Raw genomic sequence first — 21,721 nt, 5'->3', positions numbered from 1 at the left:
GTCGGACTTCCTTCAAGGGGACCCAAGACTGAAAAGCGTGCAGGCTGTGCTGAGGGACACACCCTCCATGAAAAAATTTTGTGCACTGGGCCTCTAGTCTACATAATAAAAGAACAACATGCTAATTGACCATACCTTTGCAATGCCCACCAGCCAATCAGGAGTGAGTATGCAAATTAACCCAACAATGATGGCGATGACACAGGCATTTCGCACCACCCCAGCCACTCTGGGCCTCCAGGCAGCTTGGGAAGGCAGAAAGGCAGCTCCAGGCCAGAGTGAAAAGATGGCTCTGGGGAGTGGAAAGGCTGCTCTTGCCAGAGTGAAGGCGGTGCTACCAACCAGGAGATGGAAGGCCCATTCTTGCACGAATCTTCATGCATCAGGCCTCTAGTGTCATAATAAGAGTAATTATACTTATTATTTGTTGGATATTATCTACCAGATATTGTGCTAAACATTTTGCATATATTATTGCATGTAATATTTATAACAACACCATCAGTTGGTTATTAATCTTGTCTGACTTTTATAGATAAAGAAACCTGAGGCTCAGGGAATAATTTGCTGAAGGTTACACAGATGTAATTGGTGGACCTTCCAGTCACATCAAGATCTGTTTTATAAATTAAGCCCAGGTTCTTGATAAATGGATAAATTCTTGCCCATAAATTCTTGATAAATTCTTGCCCATAGTATTTCATAAGTAATTCAGAGAGTGGAAGCTGAAATCCTTTCTCTGATTCTTAATCCAATGTTTTTTAGACAGAAAATTAGTATTTTTGTTTCAAATGTTTCTTCTATGTTGTTTTTATCTATGGTGGGTATTATAGTAAACTGTATCTGAGGATGTGGGAGTATTGGCATATACAGACATACTAAATCCTATGTGAAAACAACTGTTAGTAGTTATACTATGGCCATCCCTTTTATCTATCTGTCTATCTGTCTATCTGTCTATCATCTATCTATCTATCTATCTATCTATCTATCTATCTATCATCTATTTATAATTTTCACCTGAGGATATGTGTGTTTTTTAAATTGATCTTTAGAAAAAGAGAGGAGAGAGAGAAATATCAATGTGAGAGAGAAGCATCAATTGGTTGTCTCCTGTACACGCCCTGACTGGGAATTGGACCTGTAACATTTTGGTGTACTGCATGACATTCCAATCAAGTGTGCCACCTGCCAGGACCCTTTTTCATTTACTTTTTAATGTTTTAGAAATAAGAAAGAAAATTTAAATGGAGTCAATTTTTTTTTTTTTTTTTTTAATTCTCACCAGAGGACTGAGGATATTTTTTTCCATTGATTTTAGAGAGTGGAAGGGAAGGGGGAGGAGGAGACAAGAAGAGAAATATGGTTGCTTCCCACACATTCCCCAGGTTGGGGCAGAGATTATAACTGCAACCCAGGTACATGCTCTCTATGAGAAATTGAACTCAAGAACTTTCTGTGCCCAGGTTGACACTCTAACCACTGAGCAACACTCCCCAGGGCTGGAGTTACATCTTTATAACAATGCCAATAGTCTCTTTTGTTTGTCATTAAACCAACATTCTGCAGGAGAGCAAGCCATCTTAAACAGTTCAATAGTACAAGAGCAAGGAAGTCGCTCTTTGAGATCAATTGACATTGTACATGACTGTTTACATGCAAATGCACACTGTCCTAGTAGAACAGTCTGCTATAGCCAGAGAAAATGATTATAAAAGTGTTTCCTTTCCTTGCATCACTCCGAGAATTGTTTACTCTTCTTAACGACAGAGCGATCTATGTATTTTTGCAATCACAGTAGGTAGCTGTAGATAGCCTTGTGATAACATCAATAGAAGCACAGTATGGTAATGTAAAGTTAATGAGTGAAATGGCAATCTTCTTTTTAGGCAAATTACACTTTATAATGCAGAGCACCCACTCAATTAGTGTGTTCTCAGGAATCAGAAAATGTGGGTATTGCTGTGAAGTGTGTATCTGAAGATGTGGGACCAACTAAAGAAGATGGTTGCTATTAATAGACAATGTACAAGGGTTGTTTATAATATATAAACAACACTGACAATATGCATTTATTCTTTATGAATTTATTTGTTGATTCTTTCATATAGTCAACAACATAATTAAAACTTAACTGACTTGTAGTTAATAAAATATTTAAATAAAGTAAATAAACAATATGTGAATGCCACCCCAAGTTTTCCTGCTTTCCATAAATGGTATATATTCAATATATCAGCAAAATGCATAAAGACCTAGCCTTGCTTCCTATAGTAATTATCACTTTCATCATTGAGGCTGAGACTCTTATTTCCATGCCTAGTGTTCAGATAAATCTTTTAATAAATACTAAAAAAATTGTATGATGAGGAAAAAGTACTGAATTTATTTGCATCATTCTCTGAACTCTACTATGTACTTGAGAAACCGATAACCAGACATCTCTTAATAGATTGTACTTTTCATTTATCCAAATTTTAGGGGAAATATATGTGGATTACCCACATAATTAATTTATTTATCTAAAAATGTACATCTAGTGTACTCTTTGTTAGTCACCTGATATTGATGCAAAGACAAGATTCTCAGAATGGAGGCTGATGTCAACTGAAGGAAGAGATAGCAAAGCCAGCAGGAGGCATAACTGGCCAATTGATATAATGCTCTATAGATAATCATGTTTTTTTTTTCTTAATTAAGCATGATATCATAAGCATTTTTCTTGTCTTAACAAGCTCTTCATAAACATTACTTTAATGACTGCACGATGCTTTATTTTATGAAGTTTTCATAATTTACACAATCACAACTTAATTGGCTATATATTTGTTTCTAATTATTTTTATGTTGTTTGTGATAACAAATAATTCCTCATTAACATTTTTGTTGACATCTTAGTTCACATTTTAAATCATTTTGAGTCTAGATGTTGGATTTTGGGTCAAAGGGAACAGACACTTTTCAATGTTTCTGATACATGTTACCAGATTTCTTCCCTGAGCGGTTGCACTGAGATGTGTTCTTTGCAGCAATATGTATTGACTAATGTGTGGCAGTTCCTTCTCCCCAAAGTCAAGCATAGTCAGGGTTTTCCATATAAATAGTCATAGCTTCTGGCATCTCTGATGACAGAGCTCTTCAGTCGACTTGCACACAATGTCTTTCCTCTGGGATATATGGATATTTGTTACCTCTTATCAAGCAACCTTAGGACTGTTCTAGATCTGAATGAGTAAAGGTCATTTAGGTGTGTTGCCAGGTCATAGAAAACTGCTAGAGCAGACATTTAGCATATTAGCCTTTTATATAGATAGATAGATATCTTTGAAACCAAAATACCTGCCTCCCTAAAAAAATATTGAGAGAGCAAAATTTATAGCTGTTTTAGAAAGAACAATATATTAATAGCAAGAATTGTTGCTATAAAAAATTTACTTATTCATTAATTTAGTTAGCCAATGAAAAATTTTGAAATGCTTACTGTGTATTATACCCTTTATTTACCACTATGATGTATAAGAAGAAATATGTCAGAACTCATTTACCATTATGATGTATAACAAGAAATATGTCAGAATTCCAGGAAGCAAACTAGCAGAAAAGCTAAGATAAGTGAAAAAAATTACAACAGGAATATAGTTGTTTACCTGGTGTACAAGCTTAGAAGATAAAAGAGGAAGATACTATTTTTTTATTGAAATAAGGGGGAAAGCTTAGAAAATAAAGACATTTTTGATTGGATTTTTAAGAATGCATTGAGTCTTGATAACTGAAGGTAGAAGAGAGATGAATGATGGCCAAGTTAGAGTGAGAGACCATGAAAACATTTCAACCAGGCAGTGGGTTTGTTGGAGAAGAGCAATTAAAGATATTTTGAAGAGGTTTAACTGCATGGTTTAAGTTATAAAACTATTTCATGGGTTAAAGGAAGTCATTCACTGAGAATTTCTGAGTAGAAATTTAACACGAACTAATAAATATTTTATGGACATTAATTTAGTATCAGTACAAAGTGGGTTAGGGTTTCAGGAGACTGAAACACAGTTGCTGTACCCTAAGCGTAAGAGTTAGTGAGTGAAAATGTAACCTGATGTAGTGTTAGTATCAAGTGAGGAATCTGGGTACAATGAAAATGTGTTCTCTCTCTTTTTTTTTCCTCATAAGAAGGGAAATTGGGTTGGGTGACATATATGAGAAGTTTTGAAGTAGTGAGGAAAAGATGGAGGTTGAGGGCTTTTGAGGGAAGGGAGATAGAACTTATCAAACAAACTCTCAGCAGTCCTGGGAGGGGACTCCATAAACCCAGAGACAACAGAGTCTAGCAGCCTACCCAAAAGACACAATAGCCAATTGGGGACAAAGGAGAGACTGTGGTCCACTTTCTTCCTTGTTTTACTTCCTCATCCTTTCTTCCTCATCATTTTGCTCATTTTATTCAAGCTCTATTCATTAAGAGTTTTGACTGCTGATAAAAAGATTGCCACAGAAGTTTTAGATCCAGAGTCATCCCAGATTCCATTCAAAGGCATCAGCTGCATCAGCATAGTTTACTGCTGTTTGAGCCTGGGGGTTAGGGGAATGGAGAGTAGGAGAGATTCAACAATGTTGTTTAGGAGAATTAATGGAACTTAGTGAATAATTAGATATGAAGGGAAAAGGAAAATAAGGAACAACACTAATTCCATGATTTTGTGTCTGGGTAACCAGGACAATTTCAAAAGAAGATTAATTTGTTTATAGAACCTCAACTGAAGCTCATTTAGTCCAACCTCTTTTCCAGTGTTCAGATCCCCTCTATGTCATCTTGCCAAGGGAAGGTTCAATATAAGAATGGAAATCTTCAATAATAGGGCACATTCTATCTCCTCTAACAGTGTAATCTATTTTGACATTTCATTTCAGATTTCTTGTGTTCATGATGAAAAGAGGTTTAGATTATTGGAAATACAGAATTTTAAGTCAGTATAGAGACCAGATTTGGAGCCAAGGAGATGAGCTGACATTATGACAAATAGTGAGGAGAAACAGTCGGTAGTAGAGAGAGAGAAGCGATGAGTAGGGAACCATGACTGGGGAGTGGGAGAGAACCACAATGAAGAAAGAGAATAAAGGAGGAAAACAATTACATATGGTAGTTTCATGGAAGATAGGAAAAGAGAGTTTCAAAAGAGGGTGTATAATGGCAAATGCAGCAGAGGACAAGGAGAAGAACCAGATCAGGAATGTCATTCTATATTATTCTGGATCAGATCTTCATAGCATAACTTGATTATTTTGTTGTAAGCAATTTCATGGAATATTAGCATAGACTATTTAAAGTTAAGGATAAAATTACATTCTAAATTTAAATATAAATAGCTTATTCTTTTAAAATTGTTTGAGACTTGTGCATGAACCTGGCTTATTACATAGCATACCCCTTTTCTTATTAAAGGTGAACATTTTAATATTAAAACCAGGGAACTCTGAGATAGTATGTATATTGTATCTGAACAGTATTGAAGTTTTGAGTATATTGGGTATGTTTTTGTATGAATGCTTTCTTTAGTATTTTCTTACTGTTTTAATGGATTCCATGGTGATGTAGTTAGAGATGTGAATGTACTATTGGGAAAAATGTTCCAAGTCTGTCATAGGTTGTCATTGTATGTTGATTATGATTTCATTTTAATCCTTTCTGGTCATTTTCCCATATCATAGAATCACTGACCATGAAATTTGGCAGAAGTGACAATTTTGTTTAGTGTAGGGCTAGCACTACCAGGATACAGAATATTATAGAACATATGTAAAATGTTAATCACTGCTGCCTGAAAAGTTCTGTGGCATGTGAGGTTACTTTCTATAACTTATTACCTAACCAGTGAACCTAATAATCATGTATAAAGAATTTATTTTACTTTGTATGTATGAATAGCAGGGATTCAAGAAAGTACTCCTCAGGAAAAAAATTTCACCTCAAGGACCGTGCTATAAAGCCTTGAAATTCACACATAGTTGCATTTTGAGGGTCCAGTTAAAGTATTTACTCATAAATATGCTCATCTGATTAATTAACTCAATGCACTACAATTCTTCCTTTCCATCAGATATGGATAGAGGATCAAAACAGTTTGATGAAAAGGATGTTTGGGAAAGTCCAGGGTTTGGGATGTTGTCTGGAAGGGCATGCTGTGGCCACCAATGTGAGAGTGTGGGGGAATCTGAAGGCACTGAGGAAACCAATTCCTGGGGACTGGTGAGCACTCAAAGACAGCAGACAGAATTTCTTTACCTCTGCCTGGAGAAAATTTTAGATACCTTAAATAGCCAGAAAAAAAAGCATAAATATAAAGGCTGGGTACAGGAGCCTCCTCTGTGACATTGCTTCCAGGGTAGCACAAAGGATACTGTTGCGATCAGTTTTCCTTTCCATTCTATTAAATAGACTTATCTCTAGTGCTCAGGAGGATCACTAAGAATCCACTCCCCTGAACCTACAGGAAACCATAATAGGGGCAAGCTTTGGAGAAGCCAGACCAGAATTAAAAATGCAATAGCTATCACTTTTAAAGTTGTAAAATTTGGGAACATTGCTAGCATTCTTTCAGTTGCTTTCATCTATTAAATTTACATATCTTCCTAAGAATGCTGTTACAAGAATAAAATGCAATAGCTGGCATTACATACAACCATCCCATATGATGCCCGATGCTGATCAATGTTTTTTTCTTGCTTCTTGGTCCAGACTACCTTTTATAACAGGGTGGAGGACCCCCTTCTGAGCTGCTTTGTGTGTGTTTCTTGAGGTTCCAGCTCCATCTGAGCGGTGCTCCCTCCGCCAGAGGCAAGGCTGGCTTCATGCCATGTGTGTCCTGAGAAGAGCCCTAGGCTTGGTTTCCTGCTCCATTGTTTCCACCTGGAAATGCTTAATAATTTTTGAAATAGGGTCCTGGTGTTTCATTTGGTTTGGACCCCACATGTTATGTGCTGGTTAGAGGATGTTCAGTTGGTGGCCTGGGCACTTTTCCCTCCACTTTTCAGAGAGGAACCACTAGGAGATGGTGACTAGGCTAGCTGCCTGCTGTGGGGAAAGTGAAGGAGAAGAATAAGAAAGACTCTTGGGAAATTCTTTTCTGATGTGAAAGAATAAGAAAAAATAACGAGAGAAACATACTTTCTACTGAGGTTAATTTGGTCAGTGAAAGCATTGTGGAAAGTCAAGATGAGTATTTAAGTATATTCCTTCTCTACTTCTTTGCATTACATATTTGGAGCCTTAAATTATACATAGCCTCATGTCCTTAAACACAAACCAAATAATACAGCTGCCAAAGGATTTAGATATTTTAGGACACATTTTCTTTTCTTACTTTTATTTGTTGTCTAAACACAGTCTTTTGAAGTGAAAATTCCCTCATCCTACTTAATGTATTCACATCTTTACATTGACTATCTAAATAGTTTGCATGATGGGGTGATGCTGAAGCTTTGTTTCCAGGCTCTTAAAGCAAAGATCAATGCCCTGCAGAGCATCTTCACTGGGAAGAGGAGACATGGATGATTTCAGTAAACTTGCCCATTTATTTTGCCTAACCTGTGCCCTGCTGCCTAGGAAACTGCTCTCTGGCTGAATTAACAAAGAATAGAAATCTGCTTTTGAAATCTGCTACCCCTAATGCTAGCCCATGATTTGGTAGTGAACAGAAGCCAGTGTGAAGGGAGAGATGCCAAGAAGGGTCAGAATCAAAACGAAGACTCAGGAACTATTAAACACAGCTGACATGGTTCATAATGACACTGAAAGCAATCATGCTATAACACATAAGGAGATGTCTGAGTTTCTTTGCTTCTCTCTGGAGAAAATTTTGGATACCTTAGATAGCCAGAAGAAAGCATAAAGATAAGGCTGAGCACAGGAGCCTCCTCTGACATTGCTCCAGTCAAAGACTCAGAGAGGTTGGGGCTGGAAAAAGAGAGAGAAATGGACTTTTAATTGGTGAATCACCTCTGACCAAGGCTTATCACCTACTAGAGGCCGGGTGCATGAAAATTCATGTACTTGAAGGGGAGTTCTCTCAGCCCGGCCTGCCACTTCTCACAGTCTGGGACCCTTAGGGGTAGGAGGTGGCCCAGCAATCAGGAGAAAGCAACACCCCCATCACTCCTCTGCTGCTGCCACTTCTGGCAGCACAAGTCTCTGCCAGCCCTGGTTACCTGAGCCTCTGGTGGTCCTGGATGGCTGGGCAGCCAGTATCTGAGGTTTGCTTGCACCTTGGGGCCAGCCCTGGGTTGCTAGGGAGCTGCCATCAGCAGCTTTTCTGTGCCCCAAGTGGCAAGAGGCAGCTGGGGGTCTGAGGGGACTGGGGGACTCTTCAGGCAGGTGCATGGAGCAGCTGGACCTGGGGGTGGGCCCAGCTTTGTCACACACCTGCTGCCCTGGCAGGGTTGAGAGGACTGGGCACCACCATCCTGTGGCTGTGGGCACTACCATCTTTGAGGGTGTGGCAGTCAATTAGTATATTCCCTCCTTATTGGCTGTGGGTGCTGCCATCTTTGAGAGGGTGTGGTGGTCAATTAGCATATTCCCTCTTTAGTAGATAGGATAAAATGAAGATCAGTGTTGGAAGAAATAAAAGGAGCAGAGGAAAGATTTTATTTTATTTTCCTTTAGATTTTTGACTAGAATAAGGATTAAATGCCAAAATTATCACATGAAAGCCTAGTAACTGGATATTGTCTCCTAATTTAAAACAAAACAACAAAAGATATCACCACAACCTTTTCTCTACAGTTCAAACAATTTTATAGCATGGTGTGATAAGCCAGAGAAATTTGGATAAGCATCTAAAATGTTAGTTAAATGTATTAGTGGGCATGATAGGACTTTGCAAAATATAAAGTGTAATTTAATTTCCAGGTGGTATTATTTATTAAAAAATTAAATATCAATTTGAAACCTGTAAGAAATATGAAAATTGTTCTCAGATATAGTACTTCATTGGAGGATAAAGTAGTTTTTATCATGGATGAAAAGCAAATTGGGACATACTGACCACCAGGGAGTCAGGGTTATTATGAAATTCAGAAGAAAAAAAAAATGGTTAAAGTCAATTCCTGGGACTAAAAAGTCAAACATTCATTCCTAATGTTAAAGAAGGGAGGCAGGAAGTTTTACATTGGAATGCTAACAAACCAACAGGAGGCTATCAAATGATTTGGAAAATGAAGAGCAAAGTTAGTAGTGTGTTGCTAGGCAACAGATTTCTAAGCTGACTTTTCATTTCTTAAAGGTCTGGTGCAATGTTTTGGTTTTGCATACACCAGCTCTTTATTTACATATTCATTGTGAATTAGAATGGCTGTTCTCAGAATAAGACTGGCTAAGCCAGAAAGAGCACAATTGTAGGCAATTAGAATATGATTAGGAAGCCAAAAGTTGGGCATAGTAATTAGGCATTCGCTATGTGGGGTGAAGTAATGGCTACTTAATGCTGCTCAGACCAAACAAACAAATAAAAAAAAAATGACCAAGATGATTCTTCATTAGATCTTCAAATCAAAAATAATTACAGATTACCAAAAACTGTATTGCAAAAATTAAAATGACTCATTGAAGACAAATAGCTGAGAGACTGACAGCAAAGAAAGTGAAGAGTTGTCTTTTAGAAAAAGATCCCGGATGTGTGTTAAAGGGTCATGTCCTACAGGAGGCTGTTCCCTGTAGTTCATCACTTTACAAACATGCAAGATGGGTTGCTGCCAATTCTCAGGTTTGATCCAACCCCACCTTGGAGGGGCTCACAGGGGGCAGCTGATAAGCCATAGGCCCACAGGCCCGAGGTTTAGTAACTAGTTCTGACTAGATAGATGGAATCTGTGGTCTTTGAGATAAAAGTCCTTCTGAGTCTCCCTTACCACAGAGCCAAGTCATCAACTTTCCTAATGTGGAAAAAGACTAAAAGCTAGAGGGAGGGAAGAAAAACACTTTGGACGCTTGAGAAAAGGGAGAGAATTTGATTAATGTCTAGCTAGGGAGTGAACCAGTTCTCAGGGAAAATAATCTTTGATCAGTGATATGAAGAAACATCTTTCAAACCTCCCAGATTCCAGCCATTGTCAAAAGAACAAAAAGAAGCTGTTTCAGAGCACAGCTGTTGTTATTAAAAATAAAGCCAAAACAAAAGAAGGAAAGGAAAAACTGTGAACTATCAGCATCTCCAATGGATTACCTGGAACAGCACCAAATGAATAATGTTTCTCATCACAATTCACTTGAAAACTGGGGAGCAATGTTTAGGCCACTGTGTCAGAATAAGCACAGGTCTTCAGGAAGAGCTCAGGATGATTTTGTTACTGGTCATATTTTTCCTACAGAATAGAGCCTGTATGGACATCCTCTAAAAAAGGCAAGCTGGTCTGTCAAATATTAGTTTGATTCGATCAATTGCCTTTGATCAATTGCCTACTGTGTGACATGGGTTATCTGATTTAAATGGCAATTTTTTCCCCCCTGAGAATTTAAATGTATGAATTTGCTTAGAGAAAATACGGGTTCTCTTACATTAACAAACAATGGACAGATGCATGAGGGAATGTGCAATCGTTTCACTTCACGTAGATGATGTGCAGTTTGTTCAAATGAGTCCCTAAATGTCAGTTTTTAAGGCCAGCTTTTTGAGAAAGGTGACATTGATTATTTTCTTTCTGTTTAACAGCCAACCACTAATTTAAATGTATTGGATGTTTTTCTTATTCATTCCAATCCTCTCAATGAAGTATTTGCACATAAAGGAAGATTTTTTTTTAGCTCGTTGTTGTTTTCTTTTAAAAGATATAAAAATATGAATTTAGGACTTTGAGTCCTTCACTCTGAGGGCCTATGTGGGTCACCCACAACTAGCTGCTGAAACATTACTGGCTTTTCTCTTATTCTTGCTGACTGCATATCAGCTTGATGTTCTTATTGCTTTCAAATCTTTTCATGAATTTCTAAGTTCTTCAGCAAAACTGCAATATTTGTAAAGCCTGGTCTACTTTGCTGGTCAGAAAAAGGAATTGTTTCTGCATTATTACATATGTGTCTAGTGAAATGCATCTGAGCCTTCACCAGCAGAACCAGCCCATTGGGAGGCTGCCCGTGATAAGGACTCCAGTGCCCCTTGTACTGCTAGTGTTGGATCTGCAGGTATCTTGGTCAGGCCCAAGTGCTTAGGAGGATGCAGCTGCAGCGACTCTTCCAATCACAGCTGCCAGTGGTGCAAGGACAGCAGCCTACTTGATTAGTATGCCCCCCACCTCCGGAGCAGGCTCCTCAGTCTGAGTCCGAGAGAGCACCTGTGGTTCACAGAGCTGCTTTCACTAGGTGTAGACAGAGTCCAGATCTACACAAAGCCCCATGCGTTACAACCAGGGCTCAGGTCTGTTGACTTTTAGGTGTGATTTCTGGTCTGCACTGGTCAGCATTTTCCCAAGGGCCCCTTGATTGCCTTCATGTGGTTTTCCACTTTGCTTCCTGAGGCACCGCCTGTCAGTGTACCGCTGAGAGAGCATAAATCAGTGACAGCTCTCAGTTCTTTATCTCCAGTGAGGATCTCTGACTGCAAGAAGGGCCTCTGGTTCATAACCAGATATATTGATCTGAGCCTGCTGGAGTCTGGGCTTAATGCATATACTGAACTGGAGTTTGCCATTAAGTGTGGAACTAAATAGTTCATTTTCTTCTGTGGGATAGAGTAAAGTCACTCAAAGAAGCATTTGGGATTAAAGAACACACTAGTTAAAAAGCTATGGAAGGAAAAAAAATTAAGTTTTTGAGGATTGGTTGCAATATGTCTAAAGCTATTGTTGACTTTTTTCACAAAATCAAACTTTCCATTTGGACTTGTTAGTGTTAACTTTTAGGGCAACCTGTTTTTATGATTGGTTCTTTTTGATGAATAGAAAGTTGTTATTGTTTTCCCCCCCCCACTGTAATAAAAATCAAGCTGTCTTATGGGATTCCTTTAAATAGAAATCAAGAGATGACTTGAATAGAATATTAACACTACTCTTTTAAACTTCTGTTTTATTTTAAACCCGTTTTAATAAACTAAATTTTAAACTGATTCCTCTCCAGAATGTAATCTGTATTTTGTGAAAATATGAGCATTTACTACAGAACTTAATCACCAGATTTCATATAATCTTTTCTATTTACAGACAGCAGAGAGAAGAAAGGCTGTGGCTCATTCTTCTGAGTGCTTAACGAGGCCAGTCAGAATGTGTGATTAGATGAATTTGGGCATCTCAATCACGTTTTCATAGCTATTGTTACAGTTTAGAATTCATGGGGCATACTTCTTAATTCAAGACTACAGAGTAGATTTCCCTTTTAAAAAATGATTTATCAGTTTCTAGTAATAAGGCTATTTAGAATAAGGCCTCAATCTGAGAGCACAGTGGAGCATACTTTACTATGTGGTGACTTTCTTTAACCTTATCCTACAGCAAATTTTAAAACTTCAGCCAACCCTGATGTTCCCAGAGGTTCTGAGGCTCTCTCAGAATCTTTAGCCGGTGTCAGAATTATTTTCATAGTTTTGCCTTAAAATCTCTTTTATCTGAGCATCCTGAGCTATTTTCTGCCACCTTGTTTGCATCAACTAGTCCACTCAAACACTATTTCTCAACCTTTCTTTTATTAATATCCCGCCCCCCCCCCCCCCCGCCTGAGAATTTTTAGACATTTTCCCCTAACTTCTCCCTTTCCCCATGAAATTTTAATACCTCGGATATACTGTATATCTGCTTATGTACTGTGGCCCTAGGTATAAATACCAAATATTGTAAGACCATTTTTGCCCCCCAAGGACCAATTTTCATCACCTTGGGACAAAAATATTGTTCACCCACTTGTCCCGTACCCATACTAAAATATACACACACTATTGCCAAGTAAATATTGCATTTTTTTCTTAAGTCACTACATGTGACTAAAGCCTTTTGAAATGATTGGCTACTGATTGAAATGTATTTATACTTAATGTATATTTGCCCTGAAAGATGCTGGACTTTGCATATGTATTTCCTCTTGGTAATGACAGCATCACAGATGCTGGCGATTAGGGGCTGTAAGGATACAGCTGGTCTCAAGCTGGACATCAGAAGATGGCTTTTGGCCTGAAAGTCTATCACCAGAATTTAGCTCTGACCACTTTGGGAGGGAAAGAGCTCCAGCTAAGCCCTGTCTGCGCATTGCACTCATTTTATGGGCTTACTGCTATGGCTTCAAGGTGACAGAGATTTTCTTCCTCCTAATCTTTTCAACTTGATTCTGACATCATCAACCGTAAAGATGCAGTTTCACTTTCTCCACCTAGTTCTACAATGTTTGAGTTTTGGCACCGAAGAGGGCAAATACAGAAGAATAGGAATAAAAGAGGAAAGGAGGAGAGAGGAAGAAATAGAGGAAGAAATAGGAACTGCATTAAAAAGTATCTTATATGAGAGATAGAAATAAGGGAAAGTGTTTGAGAATTGTTCTAAAAACCTTGTAGCCACAAAATCTGTCCAACAAACTTTTGCTAATCCACATCCTTATTTTACAATGAGATAAAGATTATATAGAAGGTACTTATAGGGAGGTTAAATGACTTGTCCAAGGTTACACAGCTAGGAACTGTAGAAGCAGGATTTGAACCCTGACAGACTGTTCCTTGAGTCCACGCTCATCATTGTGTACTTTCTACCTTTGCACTAAGAACATGCCCAGATTTCCTTGATAGCTCCCTTTGCTAGCCACATTTTCTCTGAATTTGTTTTACTGTCTGCAACAATGTTTTGAAGGTTTTTTTTAAATTAACATATTTTATTAATTTTTTAAACCATACTAGTGAGAATCAAAATTGTCAATTTTTAAATGACAGTTTCTGTTTATAAAATCCTGTATTTCTCAAGAGCTTTTGAAACATGTAGAAAATATGTAAAAAATATCCCAATGAATGAAACATACCAAATGTCAGTAATAAGTGAGACACATTACTTTGGGGAAATGGCTGTTAAATCCAGTCTGTATAATGCAAAATAAAGCAAGGAAATTCAGTCTCTTTTCATTGTTTAAAATCAATTTTTCTTAATATATCAGTCCACAAAATTGAAAGTGAAGAACTAAAAGGTGAAAAGAGGGAAGGAGAGGGGAGAGAACACACACCATTAACACAAAAAGTAAAATTGTACAAACTTAAAGGAGTTTATAAGAGACCAGGGTCACATTGCAAGATACCAAATGGTGGTTGAAGAAATTCACCATTCTGCAGGAATAGGGATTTGCACTGCTGTGTTAAGACCAGTGAAGAGCAATTAGAGCAATTCCCTTCCCACTCCAAATCCTGGCTTTGGCACCTGGTTCAGCCTCTCATTCCATGACCCAGCCCACCTGGAGGGCATGTATGTCCTTCAGTCTTGTTTTCTCAATGAACAATGCCACTACAGAGAGGCAGTGAGTTAAAAGTTATAATCCCTGATGGGTATAGAGTGTGTGTATGGCTATCTTGCTGGTCCACCTTCCCTGGAAGCTCAAATCTTCACTTCCACATTCAGATGGACCTCACCTCTGAACATGATGAGTCTGTTGCTAAGGGCCTCTTGGACAAGCTCAGAATAATCAAACACATGAAACAAAAACTGGGTAATTTTCAATTGCTGTTAATGTACAGTTCCACCTCATTCCTATAATTTTGAAAAAAATATTTAAGCTCTGATTTTCCACCTCATGAGGCAGATTGCCAATGAAGAATTGGTGGCTGTCAGGGTGTCTCACAATTTTTCAGGGTTCAACCCCTCTTGGATGATGCCATTCAACTTTTAGTATTTCAAAGAATTCCTCAAAAATCTCATTTAAAATGCAGATTCTCATGCTTGATTCCTGAAAGTGGAAGATCTAAAGGCTCTAAGTGGAGCCCAGAAATCTATCATTCTAGTGACTATCCTTCAGGTGGCCTCTGTACCTTCTTATCCTAGGTTCTCATTTCACTCAGAGCAACTCCATCCACATTGTGTCTGTTGCATTATTGGACCTCTGTCCAAGATTTCCTTCAGGTGAGGATTCTTTGACCATGATGAGTCATAAAACTACTGATCCTAGTGCTCTTTTGGGGAACATTATAATAAGGCATTTAATAAAAAATATGTTTTTATTGATTTCAGAGAGAGAAAGGAAAAGGAAAAGAGAGATAGAAACATCAATGATAGAGAGAGAATCATTGATTGGCTGCCTCCTACTAGGGATCAAGGCTGCAACCTGGGTATGTGCCCTGACTGGGGATCAAACCCTGACCTCATAGTTCATGGGTAGGTGCTCAACCAATGAGCAACAGTGGCCAAATAAGAAATCATTTTTGATTAATGAATTATCAACAACTTTAAGCATAGAAATATGAGTATAATGTAAATTTTATTGGCATTATTTTCTTTCTGTCTTATTGGGCTACCTATAAAACTCAATACAATGCAATACTATTTTAAAAGTGATAAAGAAAAAATTGGTTAGAAAAATGAGATAAAGGTGGGATATATTTATACAAAATATGTGCTGTATGGTCCAATATGTTTGCTACACCTGAGCAAATTGGCCTGTGAACTTTCTAGCAGCTCAAGCAAAAATAAAGTTATCTGTGTTATGATTCTTTGCAAGAAGCCACTTGCGCAGAAGGAGTATGACCATTCTCAGAACCCCAGGGAAATTGCTCCCACTTTAAGGCAACAGTGTGTGTTGCTTTGAATGGCATCTTCGCAGTAAACCCAATTGTGAAGCTCATCTGACATTTCTTACATTGCCCTTTTGACTAGTAATATAGTCAAAAGTCAAAATGAAAAAGTCAGGTATGCCACTCTCCAATGGTCAAGAATGTGTTTGAAAGCAGCTTGACTTTAGGATGTGGTTGGCAAATTGTGGCCTGTGGATCAAAAGTAAATGTATTTGATTTATAAGTGGCTGACGAAAAGAATAATAATACTTCAAGACATATGAAAATTATGTAAAATCCAAATTTCAGTACTGACAAATAAAATTTTATGGAGTACATAATATTCATTTATTCACATATTTTCTGTGCCTGCTTGGTGCTGCAACAGCAGAGTCACACAGTTGTGACAGAGACCATATGGCCCACAAAGCCTAAAATATTTACTTGCTGGTCCTTTAGAGATAAAGTTTGCCCTGCTATAGATTTTTGAGAAAGGATGGATTGTATATCCTTCAGTTTTATTTTTCTCAACTGAACAATGCCGCTACAGAGAGGCACTGAGTTAAAGGTTGTAATCCCTGATGGGTATAGAGTGTGTGTATGTGATTTATCTCCTAATAAAGTAAACTTGTTTCTAAAAAGTCAGTTGAATTGTGGGTAGAAACATTCCTCTAAAACCACAACCATGAACACACATACTAGTATACATGGGAAAAGACCCACATGTTGAACCAGCAAGATCAGCTGTTACTGAGTTTCCCTCTATTTAATATTGGTTCATCCACTCTTTCATCTGCGATGTATTCTAATGGACACTAGGGGCGAGAGCACCAAGGTTTCAAGAAAAATATATGCCAGAAAACCTATTTGACAATCAGTAACTCCAACTTTTTCCTATGAACAAATTGTCTGACATTATTGGCTTTTACTTGTGGATTATTTTGGCCCAGCTTATAGAGCACTATTATTTTATGGAAACAGTTTGAGAATGAGTAGTTTAAAACAGAAGTGGACTTTATTGGAAGACTGGTGTCTGGGATTTTACAAGGCAAGGAGAGTGCAGAAGTGACTCTATTATCAACAAACTATATAATTTTATCATCATAGTAAATTTTACGAATCCGGGTGCCTGGATATGTATGTTTCTAAAAGTACAAAATGTACACATAACTAATATGCCTATTTTGGGTTCATGAGAGTAAGCATATACCAGTCTCCTGGCCATATAAGTCAGTATGGCAACAAAATTCTTAGGATTCTCCTTTTAAAAATATATGTAGATTACAAAGGTTGGGTAGGGTATTGCTTCCTAATAATGTACCAAAGGCTGTCCTGGCTTAAGATGCAATCTGTGTTTAGAAATGTCACCTATAATTTGTAGCTTGCAAGTCTTTACTTGTGGACCCCTGGTGCTAATTGAATACATTGATTTCTGCAAAATCCCCACCTGTCATCAACTCAGCAGTAGGTATGATATTGAAGCTCTAATGAACCCAGGGATAACTTTAAATAGCCAGTTGGGTTTCTTTTGATATCATTACTGGATATAAAGTTTGGATATGTTTGAATATTTAGGAGGGAACTACATATTTTTTATGGTCTTTGTAACTTTTTATTAGGATTCAAGCTATTTATGAAGGAAATCAAGTTTTTTGTTTGTTTGTTTGTTTGTTTTTACACCCCTTTCTTATAGAAAGGTTGTTAAAATTTAGGAACTCCATCCGGTGGAGCTTGATTAGAAACTGTAGGGAAAATGAATCTGGAATTCTTGTTAACGAAGAACTGACTTGTTTCACACTAAAAGTAGAAAGAGGCATTCGGAGGAGCGGGGTGCAGGTACCTGAGGCTTTGGGCTGCTGCCTGCATTGTGTTGCTTAGGTAGATATTTTCTCTGGTGCTTCAGTTTCAGAGCTGAATTCACTTGCAAGTCTGTCTTCTATTGCTGTGGGAATTCCAGTCTCTACAAGCAGATACTGTCCTATCACAGGGAACTGCTCTCAGGGAGAAACATAAACATTTGTATGCACCCCAACAGGTACCGCTGGTTCTTTGATTCCACAAACGAAGCTACTAGTGTCCTTTTCCTAACAGGGCATTCACAGGAGCTGGTTATGGAGGGGACATGGGTGGCTCTGTCCATATTGTCACCATTTCCAGTTGGACTGAAGAGCGGTGGTCTTTGTCAGAATATTATTTTTATGTTTTCTAGGGCAGAAAAAGATTTGCTACCTTTTTATGTTCAGTTAGATGGAATGTAAAATGTGTCTTTTCCCCCCAAATACTCTTTCACTCACCTAAAAATGCCACAGGAACCAAATGTTCTTATGAAATTCATGTTTATTGTTACGAAGCAGTTTGATTTTATGACAATGGAGAACTTGAGTGCCAGCAAGGAAAACACACTCCTATCCCATTATACAATTTCCCCAAACTAGCAATTTATTACCCTATTCCCATAAACCAAGGTCTAAATGCTATCAATGTGAATAATTTAACTAATGTTATTCCTGTTAGTGGAGCCCCAGGGCTCTTGCTGTGGCTTTCATCCAGGCACCAAAATAGGCAAGTGAGAAAAGAACTTGTAAAATTACACAGCCTGGTCATCTGATCCCAGTGGATATTCCTCTGGTATGTCTTTCTGATGCCCTGACTTGCTTGGATTTGAATAATGCAACAGACTTTGGTGTTCTTCCCTGGGAATTGATAATATATGCTCTTCTTGATTTTGGCATTTAAAAAATGTCTTGATGTATTCAGTCATTCTTAGGAATGCCTGTGTTGGCTCTCTGCTTACAGCACCCTCTTGCTGTATTTGCTGAGACTTACTCATCAAGGGGATATGGGACACCTTACAGCTCTGACTTGGAAGCTATGGTCATTAACATTTTCTGTTTCCCCCCACCTTCATAATTTAAGGTATTTCTCTCTCTCTCTCTCTCTCTCTCTCTTTTAAAAATAACAAAGAATAATTTTTTTTTAAGAATGTAATTTTGAGACAGATGTTCTAGGCATTATTTAATCATCCAAAGTCTCTTTATTATCCCTAAACCAGGCAATAAATAATTGTCTAATTATAATTTGAAATTTGTAATAAAGTATTTTAAGTAGATCCTATTGTAGGCAGTAACATATATGACTAATAATAAGGTGACAGCTTCTGATTGCAAACTCCTTTGAAACTATTACTATTTATAATTTGCCCTTGAGCTATCCTGTGGTATGTTTCCAGCCATTGTTTTTCTTTCTTCTTCTTCTTCTCCTTCTTCCTCTTCTTCTTCTTCTTCTTCTTCTTCTTCTTCTTCTTCTTCTTCTTCTTCTTCTTCTTCTTCTTCTTCTTCTTCTTCTTTTTGTTGAGTGCATGTGAGAATAGACTATTTGAAATGTGGTGTAAACATCGATTGGTTGCCTCCTGAATGAGCTCTGACCAGAGCCTAGGCTAGGGAGGAGCCTGTAACTGCCTTGACCAGAATCGAACTGGGACCCTCCAATCTGCAGGCTGATGGTCTATTCATTGAGCCAAACCAGCTAGGGCTACTGTCTCTTGTTTATACATTTTAAGGCATCTCATATACTTTTTGGTACAAAATAAATATAAACATATACAATTTCTTTTTAGAAGCTGTGGACAAAAAGGGGCACATACTAACCTGAAAAGCTTAGGGAAGACCTGCATGGTGGTTTTGCAAACTCAAAGACCTAAAGTAACCACAAATGGTCTGAAATTAAAACTAACTGAAAAGAGTTATGATGGATAGTTACATCCTAGGCCAGTATCTTCCCTGACAAAGGTCAATCTTTACCTTAACTGGGCCTATTGTTTTTTTGCATCTAAGATAACATCCTTGTGAAATGTCAGGATAACTTGTAACTTTTCTTTTTCTGGACCCCCCGCAAGGCACAATCAAATGTACCAGGACACAAGGACTGGAGACCACAAATTCCTTCAATGTTATTGCTATCATGTTAATTGTTGACTGTTAACTATTTTATATCCACCTAAGTAAAAGAATGTGTCTATAATTTGACTTTTTATCCAATCCCAGAGGTTCTCCCCAGTTTACTTTCTCCCACCTCCCTAATCTATCACCAGTGGATTACATGTAACCCATTTAGGTCCTCTCCTTTGATTGTAATGTAAAAAACTAGGTGAAAACTGCCATTCTCTGGAGCATTATACAAACCCATTGAAATCCTGCTTCCCAGCAACTTTTGAAAGTTTGGTTCAAATAAACTCGCAAAAATTCTTTAAATGAATGAATGAATGAATAAATAAATAAATGTGGTGTGAATACATTGAGACTTCTCTCAACCATGAAAGAGCTACTCAAGGGTATTAATTATATAATTTACTAATTTTTAATTCTAAAACATTACCCTCTAAGGATAGTGAATAAAACTAAAGATGAGGAATGGCATTTATGTTCCATTTGATCCTAAATACTTAAAACTAAGAATCTAATCTATTTCTCATGTTATACAATGTAAAAATAAAAAAAAGAAAGCAACTAAAAATTTCCCCAAAGATCAATGTGGTTTCATTCTCTAGCTTTGTTTTCTGTAATATTAAAATATTACTTCTAAAGTTATTGAATACTAGAGGCCTGGTTCACGAAATTCATGTATTGGGGGAGTGGAGGGGTCACTCCCCCAAGCCTGCACCAGCCTGCACCTTCTTCAATCTGGAACATCCCTCTCAATCCAGGACTGCTGGCTCCCAACTGCTCGCCTGCCTGCCTTCCTGATTGCCCCTAACCACTTCTGCCTGCCAGCCTGATCACCCCCTAACCACTCCCATGCCAACTTGTTTAATATCTTACTGCTCCCCTGCCAGCTTATTTGCCCCCAACTTCTTTTCTCTGCCAGCCTGGTCACCCCTAACTGTCCTCCCCTGCAGGGTTGATCACCCCCAACGGCCCTCCCCTGCAGGCCTGGTGCCTCCCAACTGCGCTCCCCTGCTGGCCATCTTATGGTGACCATTTTGTGTCCACATGGGGGAAGAATCTTTGACCACATGAGGACAGCCATCTTGTGTGTTAGAGTGATGGTCAATCTGCATATTACTCTTTTTTTAGATAGGATAGAGGTCTGGTGCATGGAAGGGAGCCAGCTCGTTTGCTCTGAAGGGTGTCCCCGATCAGGGTGGGGGTTCTCTTGGGGCATGGGGCAGCCTAGTTTGCAGGCCGGCCATGCCCTCTGGCAACCCAAACAGAGGCCCTGGTATCTGGAATTAATTTACCTTCTATAATTGAAACTTTGTAGCCTGGAGCAGAGCCAAGCCTTCTGCTTGCTCCATGGCTGCCACCATTTCTGTTTGGATTTGTTTATCTTCTATAATTAAAATTTAGTTGCTTTGAGTGGAGGCCTAGGCCGGCTAGGGCAGGTGGAGAGCTTGGCTTCTTCCATTGCAAGAGAAAGCTAAGCCTCCCTCATGCTCTCCCTGGCCGCAGTAATCTTGGTTGTGGTTAATTTGCATACTCGCTCTGATTGGCTGGTGGGCATAGCTTGTGGGTATAGGGGAGATAATTTGCATATTACTCTTTTTTTAAATTAAATTATTATCTTTGTACATATACCATTGCCCCCCCTCTCATACATGCCCTCCCTCCCTGAGTTTTGTGTCCATTGGTTGTACTTATATGCATGTATATAAGTCCTTCAGTTGATCTCTTATCTCCCCCAGATCTCCCTAACCTCCCTGCTGTAATTTGACAGACTGCTTGTTGCTTTACCGTCTCTATATCTATCTTTTGGTTCTTCAGTATATAATGTTCTTTATCATCCATAAATAAGTGAGGTCATGTGGTGTTTCTCTTTCACTGACTGGCTTATTTCACTCAGCATAATGTTCTCCAATTCCATCCAGGTTGCTGCAAATGATGAGAATTTCTTCTTTTTTATGGCAGCATAATATTCCATTGTGTAGATGTACCATAGTTTTTGGATCTAATCATCTGCTGATGGGCACCTAGGCTGTTTCCAAATCCTAGCTATTGTAAATTGTGCTGCTATGAACATAG

This window comes from Pipistrellus hanaki, assembly GCF_964339955.1.
Source record: "Pipistrellus hanaki genome assembly, chromosome: 1".
Lineage (NCBI taxonomy): Eukaryota > Metazoa > Chordata > Mammalia > Chiroptera > Vespertilionidae > Pipistrellus > Pipistrellus hanaki.
This window is presented reverse-complemented; position numbering follows the sequence as displayed.